We start from the raw sequence: 17916 nt of genomic DNA on the forward strand, positions 1-17916 counted from the left end.
GTTATCTGATTGTGTAGGCTAATCCATATGAAAACGAGAGGTACAGAGGATCTACTCAAACATGTAATGTAAGCGCTTCCCAATGAGAAAATGACAAGACAAGGGTGAAAATCTCGCTCTAATTAAATGTAGGCTAAATTGCCCTGAATTAAAATGTAAAAACAGATCAAATAATGTATTTGTCGAAATGTTGCTATATTGTTTCATTTAAGTTCATAATTATTCTATAAATGTTATTTAATTTAGCAGCATTACCACGAAGCACCGTGTTTCGATATTTATTTGAATAATACAAAATAAAATAAAAACTTAATTCACAAATTGCATGCCTGGTTGTAAGGATCCAAAGATCCCTGTAGACTTCAATATTGAGTTGAATATTTTGTTCATGACAACAAATTAACATGCGTTTTTTCAGATTATATTTAGTTTTGCTTGGAAAAAGCTGGCCCAAACCAGTTTTATTTCATCAATTATTGAAATAATGAAATATTTAGTAATAAACTTTTATGACAGAAATATCACTAGGCTACATGTAACTTAAATCATTTAATTCCTTCAATATCAACACTGTCTAGAATAGCGATTTAAGTGTGAATTGCGACTTCTCTTTGTGTTAAGTCAGCCTCAGACTCCGATAGCCTGTGGGGGGTTGGAGGGACAGTTGCTGGACAAAGGTGTTAATGTTCCTCTTTCATATGGAGAGTGTCGGATAGCCAGCCTGATGAGCAGGCAAAATTATTGTAAGGATAAATCTGTGTCCAAATGTAGGCCCCATATCTTATTAAATTATAAATATTGTAGTTTATTATTTATTGTAGCCTATTTAAAGTTTTTTTCACACAAAATTTCAATTGAAGTTATTGTAAGGTGAATTCAACAAGGCATGCTGTGTCTTTGAAACAACAATTAAAGGCTAAATAATTTTTTCGTGATTTGTAGGCGTTGGCTGACACGTAGCGACATATACTGTATTATGAGCTGTATGATGTGTTTTTACCCTGAAATGTTTCATTTCGAGAGATACCCAGCGCGCGCAGCGAGGGAGACTAAATAAACTTGTTAAAAAGAGATCCAGCGCGAGAGAGGCAAAGAGAAACACATGTTTTTAGTTTAATTATGTTTCTTTGGACAATTTTCGTTTTGTACTGTTTTAATTGTTTAATTTAGCTGTAATTTCTTTGGCAATACAAATTTAAAATGTCGCAAGAATAAGATTAGCCTAGTGTTTCTTATTTTGCATCGCAAAAGAAATAAACTCTAAACCCGATTCAACCCTGTTTTAAATTTAAAAATTTAAACCTTGAAATGTTCGAATTTGGTTTCAAACTTAAGTAATTTTAGTGTTCTTTTACATTACACAATAATTTAGCAGACTAAAGACGAGCTTCTTCATTTTCATTTTCTGATGCAATCGGCTGACAATCTTCCTTCATCAGTTTTTGTCGTTTGTGCAGCGGCTGCGGTTCTACAGGAATGTAGCAAATTTATGTTGTAATGATAATCAAACAAAACTCTTGACTTTAAATAAGTAAACAGATATAAACAGTTACCTATTTAAGCATCAAGGTGGGAAAATATAAACGCTGTAGGACAACATCGGTTAACAACATGTAGACCTATGCTACATTGAGAATCGATCTCGGGTCTTTTGAAGCTCCTCGAAGCTCGTGTTGTTGCGTTGATCACTGAGCTACCGTCTGTAGGCTATGCTGTTAAAGTTGTAAAGCCTCATTGATGTAGCCTAAATGTTTTTATTGCAATGTTTTATGTTGAAATGTTTTCATTATTTATTCAATTACATTTCAGTAGCCTAATTTCAGTATTGTGATTATGAATTATTTTAACTACGTTTCACTTGTTGAATTCATCTGCAACCAGCTTTCAATCGCTCTGAATCAGCAGCGGTGCGGCAGCAGATTACGCATTGGAGAGAATAAACCGGAATAAACGAACACTTTTCAGAGTCTATGATTGTAGCGCCTCTTAGCGGTAAAAGGCAGCAAATACACCACACATTTTACCGCCGCGGTGGAACGGCTGATGTGGGCATTGTCATGGCTTGCCTCGACATTTGCGTTTGAATAGCGCGCGTCCTCCGTGGGCGTGTCAGATTAACGCGTAATGAAGTGTGATGAGCTGTGGAAAAAAATACTGACAGCACTCTCTTTTCATACAGATTGCATAAACTGTGAATATTTGTTTTTTATATAAATTACTTCATTTAAAAGAAGAGAATTCAAGCTTCATAAAGAAAAATCTCTCGTGCCTGTGTGACAAGTAATCGCGGAGTTACAGTTAATCTTAGGACGCGTTTCAGAATGGACTTCACTGACAATGAGAACGCAGAACTCGCATCATGTTTGTTTTTCTTTATTTGGTGAAAAGCACAACACTTTGTTTTTATTGTGAGTATCCACAAAAAAAATAGAAACTTAACAGGATCTAATGATGTATAACACTTAAATGTAAGATCAAAATCAACCGAGTATTTTGAGTCTCTTTTGCACTGATAAGAAAAAAAGCGAGCAGATCACGCCGGCGTGATTGCCGACCCCAGAGAGTTAAGGATAAGGCACTGATATGCCACTAGGCATACACAGAGACTAAAGACCTACACAGAGACTAGGCCCGCTGGGCCACGGGGCTGCTAAAGCCACACAGAGACAGACACACATAGACGAGGCCCTAGGCCACATGGAACCAATGCCATAACTGGCCACAAGACAAGCCACGTTAGGCTACACGGTCACGATAGACCACACTGAACATAGAATGAGGCCACGAGGGCCATGATATCGTGAGCCCACACCGAGACGAGGACACACAAAGACAACGGCCACTAGGCCACACAGAACCGTTACCATAACTGGCCACAAGGCCGCGGGACAATGCCACGTTTGGCTACACGGTCACAGTAGACCACGCTGAACGTATATCATACGCGTGCATTTTTTTTTATTTTTTTTTAGCCACATAGAGACAGGGCCTCACTGGGACAGGCCACTGCCAGACATAGACGACAGTCCACTAGCTGCGCATGCACGATGACTCATTGCCTGTAATGAGAATGAAATAGCATTACACCACCACCAGTAGTTGTATAGGTATTTACCTGATTTATTACTGGAGAGCTTGCTGAGCTTCAAGAATGGTTTTGAATCGGGTCTGCATATGATTTGGATGCAGAGGACAGAACATCTGCCCATGATCTTAATAGCTGGTATAGAGATTCCTGGTTCAGCTGCAGAGCGGTGAGAGCTCTGTCTGCTTTTTGTCTGTCAGGACTATGGCGGAGCAAGCAACGAAACAATCTATAGCGGAGCAACCTATATCTGAGGACAGGAGGGCTCAAAAATGTGAACTTTGTGAGATGTTTTTAATCACTAGTGCAGAGGATTTTGTGCAAAATTTTATTTGCTCCAAATGTAACCAAATTAAAGAATTACAAGATAAACTAATCGACGTGCACATGAAACTCCGGCGAATGACTGAGCTAAACGCCGTTTTAAAAGAAGCTTCAAAAATACAAGATACTTTTAATTCTACTGTATTAATTGGATCCGCTGGCATGGGTGTACAAAACTCGGCACTTCTCGCATCAACTCTCCCAGTTCAAGAGGGTACATTGGCAGAGGAACTTTTACCACCACTGATCTCCAACGCCACTGTGCCGGTTGTGAGAAGCTCAACAGATTCCTGCTCAACACCATGCTCAAGGGAATATAAATGGAAACGGGTGAATGGCGGAGGAAAACGAGGAATATGTGGAACGCGGCCACTTCAGGACTTAAAACTAGCGAATCGTTTTGAGGTGTTGATTCATGACTCACCTCCTGTTCATGACCAAATTCCTACATCTCCTGCACTTTCACTGCCATCGCCTGTCTCTACTGTGGTGATTGGGGATTCTATCATCCGGGGACTTTCGCTCCCTTCCCACGGAAGTAAAGCAGCAGTACACTGTTTTCCCGGAGCTAAGGTACTGGACATAAACACAAAACTCTCTGACGTGCTTGGGAAACACGTAAATGCAAACACAGTGATAGTGCACATTGGTAGCAATGACACTTCATGTCGTGAATCTGAGATTTTAAAGGAACATTTTAAAACGCTGCTAGTTTCTCTCACTAATACTGGGAAAAATATAGCTATCTCAGGTCAACTTCCTGCCTATAAAAGGGGTATTGAAAAATTTAGTCGTCTGCTTTCCTTGAACTCATGGTTAAAAATGACATGCGAAAATTTCAATGTAATTTTTATAGATAATTTTGATCTGTTTTGGGGACGTCCAGCACTTTTTAGGTGGGATGGCCTGCACCCAAATCACAGGGGCTCTCACATGCTTGCACATCATATCGAACAACATATTTTAATGTGACCACCTATCCAATACACTTATGTAAATTGTATAAAACCTATTATATCAGTTCGTTACACTACTGCTAAGAAAAACACAGTGGGAATAAATATGAACAATCTACTGAAAATTCCCACTTCCAGCATATCATCACTTATGGAAACAAAACAAACAGAAATTAACATGGCTCTTTTTAATGTAAGGGCATTAACAAACAAATCATTTTGTATTAATGATCTCATTAGTGATTATAACCTGGACTGTTTGTTTCTTACTGAGACATGGCTTAGCACAGATGCACCGGCCACACTGATTGAGACCTGTCCTCCCGACTTTACTTATTCATTTTCAACTAGAAATGGAAAAAGAGGGGGAGGGACTGCAGCAATCTACAGAGAATCCCTAAAGGGAAGGGATATAGACATTGGTACATTTCCTACCTTTGAATATAATGCTATTATTTTAAACTTCCAGCCACGCCTTCTTGCAGTGACACTATACAGATCACCAAAATTACTTATATCTCCTTTCATAAAGGATTTCTCTGACATGCTATCTGTTATTCATATGAATTATGACAACTGTATTTTAACTGGGGATTTTAATATACATGTTGATAATTTGTCAGATATCAGAGCAAATTAATTCTTGGAACTGCTAGAATGTATGTCGTTTAAACAACATGTAAACATACCGACCCACAAACATGGTCACACATTGGATTAAGTCATAGCATATGGATTAAATATCAATATAACTTCTGTTGTTGATCTTGCACTATCCGATCATTTTTGTGTTTTCTTTAATAGTATTGATCCTTCTGTGCCTAATACAACTGAACGTATTGTTAAAAAACGTTTTATTACCTCTGAAGTAGCAGAAAATTTTACAATGCATTATATGACTTACAAAAATAATATTTTACCATCATCCTGTGATGTCTTAGTTGATGAGTTTAATAAAAAATTGAGAACAGCCCTTGATGCAGTTGCTCCACTTAAAACAAAAAAGGACACTAATAATAAGGTCATTCCTTGGAAGACAGATTTGACCATGAAAATGAAAAGAAACTGTAGAAGTGCTGAACGAAGATGGCGAAAAACTAAATTAGAAATACACCTAAATATACTCACTGAAAATCTTAAAAACTATAACAGAGAAGTTCAAAAATCACGGCAAGCTTACTTTTCAAACCTTATAAATGAAAATATTAATAACCCACGATTCTTATTTAGTACCATAGATTCACTAATAAATCACAAAATTGATTGCAGTTCTGCGTTACCAAGTTCCAAATGTGAAGAGCTTGCTGGCTACTTCAGAGATAAAGTTATAAATATTAGATCAGGAATCTGCTCGGCAAACAAAAATAAAAACAAGATGTTCCCTCCTTTACCTAGCGCATATAATACTATCCAGATGGAAAGGTTTACTTTGGTTGATGTTGAGACCTTGAGAAAGGTAGTAACAGAACTAAAACCATCCACTTGTTCTCTTGATCCAATTCCTACCTCTCTTTTTAAATCTATCTTTAATGTAATATCTAATGATACTCTTGAGTTAGTAAATCACTCTCTACAGCTTGGCATTTTTCCGTGTGATCTTAAATTGGCCCTAGTGAAACCTGTACTAAAAAAAGGAAATTCAGATATCTTAACTCCTAGTAATTATAGACCCATCTCAAATCTTGCATTTTTGAGTAAAATATTAGAGAAAATAGTTTTTAATCAGTTAAGTATATTCTTAAATACACATTCAAAATTAGAGATGTTTCAGTTGGGTTTCAGAAAACATCATAGCACAGAGACCGCTCTTATTAAAGTAGTAAATGACATAAGAATAAACTTAGATAGAAATTGGCCTTCAGTTCTGGTGCTGCTGGACTTGAGCGCTGCGTTTGATACAGTGGATCACCAGATTCTCTTAAATAGACTACGCGAGTATGTTGGCTTATCTGAAACCGTTTTAAATTGGTTTTTATCATATCTTAGTGGTAGAACATCTGCAGTATCTATTAATAATACCTTGTCTGAACATTATGAGGTACATTGTGGAGTTCCTCAGGGATCAATTTTAGGACCACTACTTTTTAATCTATATATGTTACCTCTCGGACGTATCATCAGGAGACATAGTATCTCTTTTCATAGTTATGCTGATGATACACAGTTATATGTAGCCGTATCTCCGGATGACACTGCAGGGCAAATTGATTCACTTGCATATTGCATCCAAGACATAAATGATTGGATGTCGCAAAATTTCTTACAACTCAATCAAGATAAAACAGAAGTTTTGATAATTGGATCAAAAGAACAGAGAGAAAAAATAATCCCTCAACTAAATATCCTGGGATTAAACCCAAGTAAAGTGGCAAAGAATTTAGGTGTGGTCTTTGACTCTGATTTTAATTTTAAAGCGCATGTATGTAATGTTACTAAAATAGCTTTTTATCATTTAAAGAACATTGCAAAAATAAGACCATTTCTCTCCCTGTGCAATACAGAAAAATTAATGCATACATTTATAACTAGCAGGCTTGACTATTGTAATGCCCTCCTCTCTGGTCTACCAAAGACTACAATTAATCAACTACAATTAATACAAAACTCTGCTGCTCGAGTATTGACAAAGACCAAAAAGAGAGAACACATTACACCTATACTAAAATCACTACATTGGTTACCTGTTAGTTTTCGTGTTGATTTTAAAAGTCTTTTATTAGTTTATAAGGCACTGCATGGACTTGCTCCAGACTATCTTTTAAAAATGCTTACAGTTTATAAACCTGTAAGGACCCTCAGATCATCAGATTCTTTACTTTTAACAGTACCACACAGTAGAAGTAAAAGATTTGGTGATGCTGCTTTTAGCCGCTATGCTCCTCGTCTCTGGAATACTCTTCCAGAAGAAGTAAGACGTGCCGAAAATATAAATAGTTTTAAGTCTAAATTAAAAACATATCTTTTCAGTTTGGCCTTTCTATAATATTTTATGATGTTTGTAATCTAAAGTCCCCATGAAATCAAAATTGACCATACTTACTTTGTTTGCCTAAATTGATCGTTTTGTGGTGAACAATTCATCCATGCAAGTCAATCCACACAAAACATTTTTTTGGCTTCGTAATCTTTAATCAAATTTTGAAAATGCCCCTCCCCTCTGCATTGGAGGACCTTCCCTGATGACGTAGGCTTTACGGTTTGGGTGTCTGCTTAACATCCATAACCACGCCCCTCCAACTGACAGTAGACAGGCTGAATGAAAACACCTACTTTTCTAGATCCAATCAGGTGCTAGTTGGAAAAAAAGCCACGCCCACTATTTTGCCTCATTTAGTATTCCGTTTCTCTCGGAAATACGTCACAACACTGGAGAAAAGTCGTTTGCAACTTCCGGTTCACGGGGACTTTAATGTCAATCATTTTTTACCTGTATTTTGTATTTGCTTTTAATTTTTGTGCCTGTAAAGCACTTTGAACTGCATTCAATTGTTTGGAAAAGTGCTATATAAATAAAATTTGCTTGCTTGCTAGTAGCGGCCCCGATTCTGGAGAAATGGTCGGTATAGGGAGAGGGGGATAAACCGCAGCTTTAATGACGATAGATAAAGGAGTCCTGAGCCAGGCCTTAGAAAAAGGTGCTCCGAAGTTCTAGGTGGATTTTAAGAATTTTAAATTTAGATGTGAAGGGAAAAAAATTGTTATTGATTTGGAGTGTTAGGGTGATGCCGGAGCCTTGGCCGTCATTCTTAGAGTGCTAAAGAAGATTAAAGAAAATAGGTGAGAAGCATAATAGAAGAAAAGCACAGCAGGATCGAAATATTAAATTTCATGAATTGAGATCCCCAGACACGTGAAGCCGTAAGAGCAGATAAAACACGGCTTTTAGCAGAATATGTATATAAAAAATAGGGATTATAGTAGGTAGAGATAATTAGTAATCGAGAAAGAGCAAGGTAATAACAGGTGTTTATCTGGAGGTGCTAGAGGATTTATCTATGCCTTCGATTTTACGTAAGGTTAGCAATCCTAATTCCTGAGTCTTTTCACTGCAAACTTTCATTCACTTATTACTCGAACACCTGCAAGCAATCAACGAATGCGAGAATATTTTATTACGATTTCCGTAATTGAAGACGAGGAAGGAACCACCGGCCATTATTGAGATGGGAATTAGAGGAATCTGGAAGAAAAGCAAAACGTTATAAACTGAACCAAGCAGAAGTATAAGCTTTTAAGGTGGAGGGAGCCGTACCTTCGTGAAGTACGATCTAGCTGGATTGAGCAGATCTTCTAATTTAAAATTTCTGTTATTTCTCAAAACGTGACTGACTTCAGATCTTGACAAATCACGTGAAGCAAGCAGTCGGCCCGCCATATCAGAATTCGCTTCTCGTCTGATGCTTGCAGCTACTGCCTGACCGTAACGGTTTGTTTTCCACTGTAGAAAACTCAAATGTCATGATTGCCAATACAAGAGTGTACCGGCACCCCCTTTTTTTTTTCTTCTTTTTTTTTTAAATAGCATAATCGTCTGACAGAAGATCTGTCTTATGATGGCAACTTTGCTTCATTGCATGAGCAACATACGTTTAGAGACCACGTCAAGCCCCAAAAGACGCTGCGACGGCTATAGAAAACTTTGTGAAGCGCAGATGAAATGAAGCTTGAGTGAGCTTAATAATTTTATCTGGCCTTTACTGATCCGGGTATCCGAATCTGAGATCGGACATACACCCTTCGTATAACCATATGTCATGGAATTTCTTAATGCTAATATCACAGACGAAACTGACTTAATGCGATGCTTACCTGAAGTACGGTGACAGCGTCCCGTCAAGAAGATACTATCGATCCCTCAATGATGCTTCATGATCCGTTGTTTTAAGCATAGAATCCATTCCTCAGATATGCAGCATATGCCTGACGTGGCTCCCAAGTTGCTCTTTGTAGAAATAGTTTTATTCGAGCTGGGAGATCACTGGCCACAACGAGTCTCTTGAATAGAAAGATACATGAACCTATAATCATACGGTTGAGTGAAACAATGTCACTCGAGTCTTATCCACTGTGATAAGTTTGTTATTATCAAACTAATCATATGACTGTTATGAGGAGCGCACCCGCTGAACATGGCATGAGTTTAAAGCCAGTTTAATATTCGGTTACTCTTAAGCTTATTTTATTTCTATTCAGTTGCGCAGTTGTTAGTATTTTGCAATTGCCTATGTGAGCGCAGTGGTGGGCAGATCGAGGCTTCGTGGGACACTGAAACCGTTGAATCAAATGTGCCTTATTGTGCCGAGGCTTCGAGACAATCCGACACCCGTCTCCACGGTGACCCCTAGTGGTCAGAACAGTGTAAATGCAACAAAAACCCAGGTCAAACATGCATAAAAACACCTTTTACAAACTATTGCAAATTTTTTACTGAAGTAAAAATCTTTCAAATGCAATTATATAGTCATCTAATAAGATTATCATATGTAATCGTGTTCCTTTATCAGTTGTCAGGGTTTGTTTTGTTGGTCCTATGAATGGCTCAGCTAGACAGGCCAATAAGTACCTCATTTTAATTATGCTAATGTCTTATTAAAACATCTACAAATGTATAAAACTGATCAGAGATCAGGTAAACCTACAGAAACTTGTTCATTGGTTCTCAGTAACTCCTCATGATTCATGGGTTGACAGAGATCATCGTCCCCAGCGGTGAACCATTTAAATTTCGAAGTGTTTCAAAACAGTTACGACGTAATGAAGCCTCGTTTACTGAAATCACGTGACTCTGGCAGTTTGATACACGCTCCGAACCATTGGTTCGGAACAAAAAAGATTCGTAAAGGCTTCGAAGCTTCATGAAGCAGTGTTTTGAAATTGCCATCACTGTGAGCGTGGGATCGGCGACGCTGATACGACGGTTCGTATTAGATTACCTGTGCACTGTGGAATATCGGTAACGTGAATCTTTGCTTACACTTGTAACAAACATTAAGGCTAGCTAGCCAGCCCTGCTGTTTAGAGCATTGCAGTATGTTGCGTTGCAGTCTGCGTATCAGCCGTTATTAGGAACATACCACGTCACCGTAGTTACACCGTACAATTGCGCAGGTTTGGGTTTTGCATAATACACAGTAAGTTATGACCATTTTACACTTTATATTAAGTGGACAGTTCCTGAGGAGTTACCATGTTAGTACACTGTTAGTACAGTTGCACAGAGGTTTGAGTTTTGCATAATACACAGTAAGTTATGACCATTTTACACTTTATATTAAGTGGACAGTTCCTGAGGAGTTACCATGTTAGTACACTGTTAGTACAGTTGCACACGGTTAGGTTTTGCATAATACACAGTAAGTTATGACCGTTTTACACTTTATATTAAGTGGACAGTTCCTGAGGATTTACCATGTTAGTACACTGTTAGTACAGTTGCACACAGGTTTGGGTTTTGCATAATACATGTAAGTTATGGCAGTTTAACACATTGTATCAAGTGCAGAGTTCCTGAGGAATTACCATGTAAGAACACTGGTACCACAAGGGAAAACTCTAGCTGTAATTCAACATAAGTCCTGCCGGTCATATAGTAAATACATGGTATACACATAGGAATCATCATGGTTTCAGTGTCTTCTTAACTGGTAACTACAGTATGGAAGACTGCGTGTGGAAGTGGAACAACTTGTGTGAATACATATTGTTGTTACAAAATGTAGTTACATAATGCCTGTTACACATGTGTACTTACTGTAGTGGAAAAAGTGTTGTTACCAATGTCCTGTTACACATTTGTACTTACACATACCTTTCCGTGGGTTGTTACATATGTGTAGTTACACAAATATTACAGTTGTAAATACTATGTACCAATGTGTATTTACACTGTAGTTACATACTAAGTACATATCTAGTAACCATGTAAGTTCACAGGTATTAGGGCCACTTAATATAAAGTGGGACCATTAATTATTATAATCCGGGGGGGGGGGGGGAGGAGAAGGAACACGATATAATAGCAAAAACAACACAGAAACGGCTCTTGACCTGACTTTTGTATCTAGTTCAAAAGCAGGGGTTAGCACATGGAGTGTGATCAAACATACTACAGTAGGGAGTGACCATTACCGGGTAATGACTAAAATTGACACAAAGATATGCTATGAAAAGGAAAAGAGAATTCCTAGATGGAAACTGGAGAAAGCAAATTGGGAAAGTTTTCAAGAAATTTGTGAAAAGAGATGTTTGACACTTCAAGTTGAGAATCAGATGGATGTAAATATATTTAATAATAAACTAGTTAATGAAATAATTCAGTCGGCTGAGGAAGTGATACCTAAAAGTACAGGAGTAAGATGTACCAAGAGTGTACCCTGGTGGAATAATGACTATCAGAAGTACAACTATCAGATGTATGGGGCATGATCAGAAGAATGGGGGGGATCAGAAGGAAAAATGAAATGCCAGTGTTGAATAGTGGGGATAAAATAGCTGTCAACAATCTAGAAAAGGCTGGTTCAAATATTCAAGAAGGTTCATAGCTCAGATAATATTTCTGAAGAGGCCAGGCAGTATAGGAATAAAACCTTAATGGAATTCCCTAATATTTTAAAGAAAAATAAGATGTCGGAAAATCCTTCAGACTTATCTTTAAATATGTTTGAGTTGAGAAGAGCAATCATTAGTACTAGACAGACTACTCCGGGGAAAGATGGAGTGTGTTATAAAATGTTAGCACAAATGACAGAGAAAACACTGGAAATAGTATTAAAACTGTTTAACCAAATTTGGGATACTGGACAACTCCCTTTGGTATGGAAAGAAGCAATAATAGTACCAGTTCTTAAACCAGGGAAAGACCCATCAGATCCTTGTAATTATAGACCCATTGCCTTGACCTCCCATTTATGTAAAATCATGGAACGAAAAATGATCACAAAAAGAATAACGTATTTCCTAGAAAGTAAAGCTCTTTTATCCCCTTATCAGAGTGGGTTTCATAGGGGTCGTAACACAATGGACTCTGTATTATGTCTAGAGTCAGACATTAGGAAAGCACATACCAGTAAAGAAGTAGTTATAGCTGTCTTCTTTGATGTGGAAAAAGCATATGATATGCTCTGGAAAGAAGGATTATTGATAAAGCTAAAATCATTAGGAATTGGCGGTAGAACATATAATTGGATTATGGACTTTTTATTTGACAGGAAAATTCAAGTAAGGGTAGGTAAAGAATATTCCAAAGTATATTCAGCAGAGAATAGAACTCCTCAAGGCAGTGTGTGTAGTCCGATATTATTCAACATTATGATTGATGACATTTTCAACCAGGTTGAACATAATGTAGGAAAATCTTTGTATGCAGATGACGGGGCTTTGTGGATTAGAGGCCGCAATATCATATGTGAATAAAAAAATACAAGCTGCAATAGTAGCGGTGGAAAAATTGACAAATAAATGGGGATTTAAATTATCAGTAACAAAAACACAAGTCATTTGCTTTTCAAGGAGGCATACAATCTTACCTATTTCTTTAAAACTTCATGGACAACCTCTGGAGCAGGTAAAAGCTGTTAGGTTTCTTGGGGTTTGGTTTGATGTTAAACTGACATGAAAAGTTCATCTGGATAAAATTAACGACAAAAGTAAAAAGGTCATCAACATACTTCGTTGTTTATCAAGACGGGAATGGGGAGCAAGTAGATCATCTTTGCAAAATATATACTGGGCACTCATGAGATCTGTTTTTGATTATGGAAGTATAGTTTACATGTCAGCAGCAGAATGACACGTTGACACAGGGGAACGTTGTCCCTGGACAGTCTGTTTGGGCCGTCGTTCAGGTGACCCGGCACATGTGCGGCTCTCAGTGAGCGCAGATGGTGCTGAGACCAAACGAGGAGGCGTTCCGCCAGATTGCATAGGTTCCTGGATCTGACGCCGCCCTGGCGATTTAAATAGGACACCACAGACATGTTGTCCGAACGGACTAGAACATGGTGGTCCGCTCGCGACCCGACCTCCAGGCTCGGTGTGGCACACGCGTGGCCAGCCAGTGCTGTAGCGGGCGCATGCGTAGTAAACCTAGCTGGAGTACCGCCGAGGCTGAAGCCATCAAACCTAACATCCTCTGGAATTTTTTCAGAGGGGAAACGCTGCCCGCCGTGAATGACATGGCTAGTTTCCGGACACAGCGCGCGCGCTGTGTAGACAGGCGAGCCGTCATGGTCACTGAGTCCAGTTCTATTCCTAAAAAAGAAATTGACTGTGTGGTGGCAATTTTAATGATATTCATTGATCTTTAGTTAAATATAGATGATTCAAAGAATGTCACATGTGTGTCTCTCACTTGTAGTGAGAGAAGATTCTGTTTATGTACCTGGGGAGGCAGAAGAGGGAGACACTCCAGAGAACAGACGAACAAGGACCTCTGACCTAGATGTCAGAAGGCCATTTAGTGCAGGGGAGCTTAGTGGGCCAACTAGTGACGTCTATGGAAAACTACTGGGAGGAAGGCTCTGGGGGGAAGAAGGCCTTGAAACTAAGATAAAAGCTAGTTCAGTCTGTTAGGGGGTGTGTCACTCTTCTGCACAGGGTAACAACTGTGTATTAGACTGCTCCTATTCTTGCAAGAATAAATACTTCTATTTTATATAATTTGACTCTGAGTGTCTCTTACGCAGTGATGTTTGTTTGAGATGAATTTTTGCCACAACAGTTTTGGTGTCAGAAGTGATATTCCTTGGACGTGCTTCCTGGACCTGAGATCGGACGGTGTTTGGCCACCTGGACTAAGTAAGTTCCAGCTCTACCTCGTAAACTTGAGAGAGAGGGGCCGACCGATATCAGGGCCGGGAGAATCGACCACTGGAATCTAAAGAACCCGCAGGTGGCAACAGAAGCATCTCTGGTAAGAGACAGTTCAATTTATTTTCTTTTGGGTAAGTTAATTAAATTCAGTTTAATTGGGGAGAAGAGTGAAATTGAACCATATTGGCTGAAGGCTGTTTCTGTTGTACGTAATCTGAGATTAATTGAGATCTATATAGATCAAGAAATTTCAAACAGATACGAGGGAAAAATCTAAGATTAATTGAGGTCTGTAACAGAACAAGAAATTTCAAGCAGATAAATAATCTGGGATTAAGTGAGAACTGTAACAGATCAAGAGATTTCAAACAGATAGGTACCCTGAAAATTAGTTGTTCCACGACGGAGCAAATTGTTTTTAGGTACTGAGGCTAATTAGGGGGAACCAGAATTTTTTGGTAAACCATAATTAGGAGGGCACTAATAGTGCAACCCGACCGATTTGGGTTAAAAGAAAAGAGTCGGATTTGTTAGGGACGCCTAAACAGATTAAAGAAAACGCGCGTTGAAGAGAAATCCACAGGGAACAGAAAACAGCCAGTATGGGAAAATCTCAGAGTAAGCATGCCAAATTTGATACACCGGTTTTCTGTAGAACTAGGAAAGTATGGGGGGAAATGTATGTTTTAGATATTGAAAAAACTGAGAAAATACCATGATTTCCCCAGGGAGGGAACACTGAGCACAAATAGACTAAGAGTGTGCGAGAATCAGTGGAACAGGGCAGCGGGACAAAAGGTTGTTGTGGCTGCGTTCAACATGTGTGTGTGGGGATTGTGCAAACAATCATGTACTGGTTAGATAATGAAGGAACTGGCATGTTTGAGAAAAGAAAGGAGAGGATAATGAAGGAACTGGCATGTAGGGAAAAGAAAGGAGGAATATAGTAGAAAACTATATGTGATGAAAATAGAAATGGTCTGACAGAATTTATGGAAGTCAAATTAACTGTTTAAATGATATGAAAAGTTTTAGAATAAAATAAGGCATTGTATGATTGACAGGGATTAACATGATATGAAGAATGTTTTAAGCAGAATGGGAAACAATTCTAGATTTTGATAAAATAATGATTGAAATGATGATATATCTGCTTTATTTTATTAATGTTAAGAAAATAAGGGTATTGAAGCAAGTAGCTATAATGGTTGTCTGTGTAATTTACGGACTGAGTAATATAATCTGTTTTGGAGAAACAGTAGAGATAAGACTGAGACAATAATGATAATATTAAGTTGAATCTGCAGACTAACCATGTGATGGAAGGGAAAAGGCTTCAAACCAGTTGTAATGAAAATAATGATGTACAAATTGTTACACTTTATGAAGAGTAACTGAACAGTCCGGGAAAATAAATAAATAAATAAATAAATAGTGAGACAGAAGAGAGCAAATGCTGTAAACAGCTCTGCTCTGAAGATCTCACTTTGAAGAGATTTGCAGATGATGTTTTGTAAAAGATAAGCTGGGATAACAGCAACAGTACTTGTAATTAGTGTTGTTGATGATAATACCAAATTAGTAAGGTAAAGACAGAAAACAAATTCGAATATTTTGAGCATTTTCTGTGCTGCTCATGAAATTATGTTCTGCCAATAATAATGATGAAGAGTATGATTTGGCTATTGTGATTGAATCCACATTGGTGGATGGTCAAAGGAATACAGAGAACTGCTTATCAGTGGGTCTGTTTACATTCCTGAATGGGACACACACTGCTTCAAGGGTGTGCAGTTAGTTGGAGCCGTTTGGAAGCTCACAGTGATCAAACTGCAAGGTGTCTGATGCTGTAGTTGAGGCTGACACACGAACCAACCAGATGACAGAGAGTGTCTTGATTGTGGTCAGCAGGACCATTTAACACGTGACACATTTCTGATAATAATGTGGGTTTGAAAGTAGATCAGTGTTTAAATGATGACATTAACATTTTTCGTCTGAGAAATAAGAGATAAAAACAAGGTCAAAAGAGTGGAGTCTTAAAGTGAATACTTTTGAAGAAAAGATCTATAATAGTAATTTTTATAAGTGAATTGAATACAGGTTGATGCAAAATGAATGACTCCAACAAATGTGAGTTGCAAAATACAGTAAAGGTAACTAGAAGGATGATTGTGTTTTAATTAAACATTTTTAAAAGGGTTCAGGTAATATAGAGAGACAGATCTCAAAGATGATTTACCATAACTGCAAAGGATGGAGACTGATAAACTCCTAGAAAAAAACTTTTGAAGTCAGATATTAAGTTATGGTAATTGAGAACTTGACAATTAAAATTGAGATTGAGAAATGTGAAACGTTATTGAGAACTAGAATAATTCTTTTTATGTAAGAACAAATAAGCAGAAGCAGTAGGCTACTGAATTAACAGTTGCTAAATGTAAAATGTGTTGAAAGGCATCTGATTAAACAAACAGCTTGAAAAGTTGACCATGAAAGAACTAGAAGCTGATGTTTTGCTTTCAAAAGATAAGTTTGTTATGGGCTGTAATGAAACAGTTCGCTTATCTAAAATCTGATGTGTGCTGTGCCTGAAACTGCCAGTGCGACAGAGACTCAATCTGAGAGGAAATTTGTAATGTCTAAATTCCCTGAGGTGGGCAAAAGACAAATATAAATAATATGTTTATTTGAAACCGTATGTAATTTCTGGCAAAGATGCCTTAAGCTAGGATAGAGTTAAAAGATGATAGATAAAAGTTTGGTGTTAGAAGTATATGAGAGAGCAGTGTACCATCCAATAGAGTCTCAGAGTCTCTCTCATTCAATGAGTCAGCTAAAAGCTGGTATCTGTGATAATAAGTAAAGCACAGTGTTTCAGTTGAAGGATCATAGACACAGAGATATTTTAAAAATAAAACTGAATGACTTTAAAGAAGTATTTAAAATAATAATACAGATAGAGATGACATTTTGATTAGCTTATTTTAGGACCAGTAACTTCTTTGTCTCATTTAGTCTCCACCATTCAGGACCGATGGCTCCGGCTACAGATGAAGTACACTGAATGTACGGTTGTGATCTAAATTCACTGAGTATAATCTAAGCAGCTAGGTTTCTGCTTTTAAGATAGTTAATGGATTTAAGTGATTAAATACTGTTGTTATTGACCTGTCTCCCTGTGTGAACACTATTAGGCAATCCGAATGGCCCTGGTGACTCTTGAACGTGCCTTTCCTAAGCTCCAGAAAACAGCTGAGTTCTGTTGAAGAGAACTGATTGTGTGATTGGAAAGAGCGGTCACCAGTGGGCATGAGTGACCATCTCGATGACGGGTAAGACCTTCTTTGGCCAGACAGGGGGCAACCCAAGCCAGAGTGGATCACGTAAAGTCACTGGGCATCTCAAGATGGAGGTGTTTATGTGAGAAAGGTATGAGAGTGGAGCGGATGACTGTGAGGCCAGCAGCATCCTTTATCGTTAGGGCGGATGAGCTGTGAGGAGTTACAGGCAGTCTGACCCAGAAACGTGAGTGTTCCTCTATACCAATCACAAGAAACCGCATTAATTGTATGGCTTGTTTTTTATTGTGACAAGCGTCTGCAAATATGCCAGGGGAAAACACCCTGATGGAGATTATAGATAAAGGGCTAACAGGAGTGGGCGAGCAGGAGCCAGCTGAGGCCATTGAGTGATTCCCATTGGTTGTTGTGGAGACAGTAGCAAAACTTTTTTATGTAC

The sequence above is a fragment of the Rhinichthys klamathensis genome, unplaced genomic scaffold, assembly GCF_029890125.1.
Source record: "Rhinichthys klamathensis goyatoka isolate OS25496 unplaced genomic scaffold, OSU_Roscu_1.1 h1tg000001l_1, whole genome shotgun sequence".
NCBI classification, from domain to species: domain Eukaryota; kingdom Metazoa; phylum Chordata; class Actinopteri; order Cypriniformes; family Leuciscidae; genus Rhinichthys; species Rhinichthys klamathensis.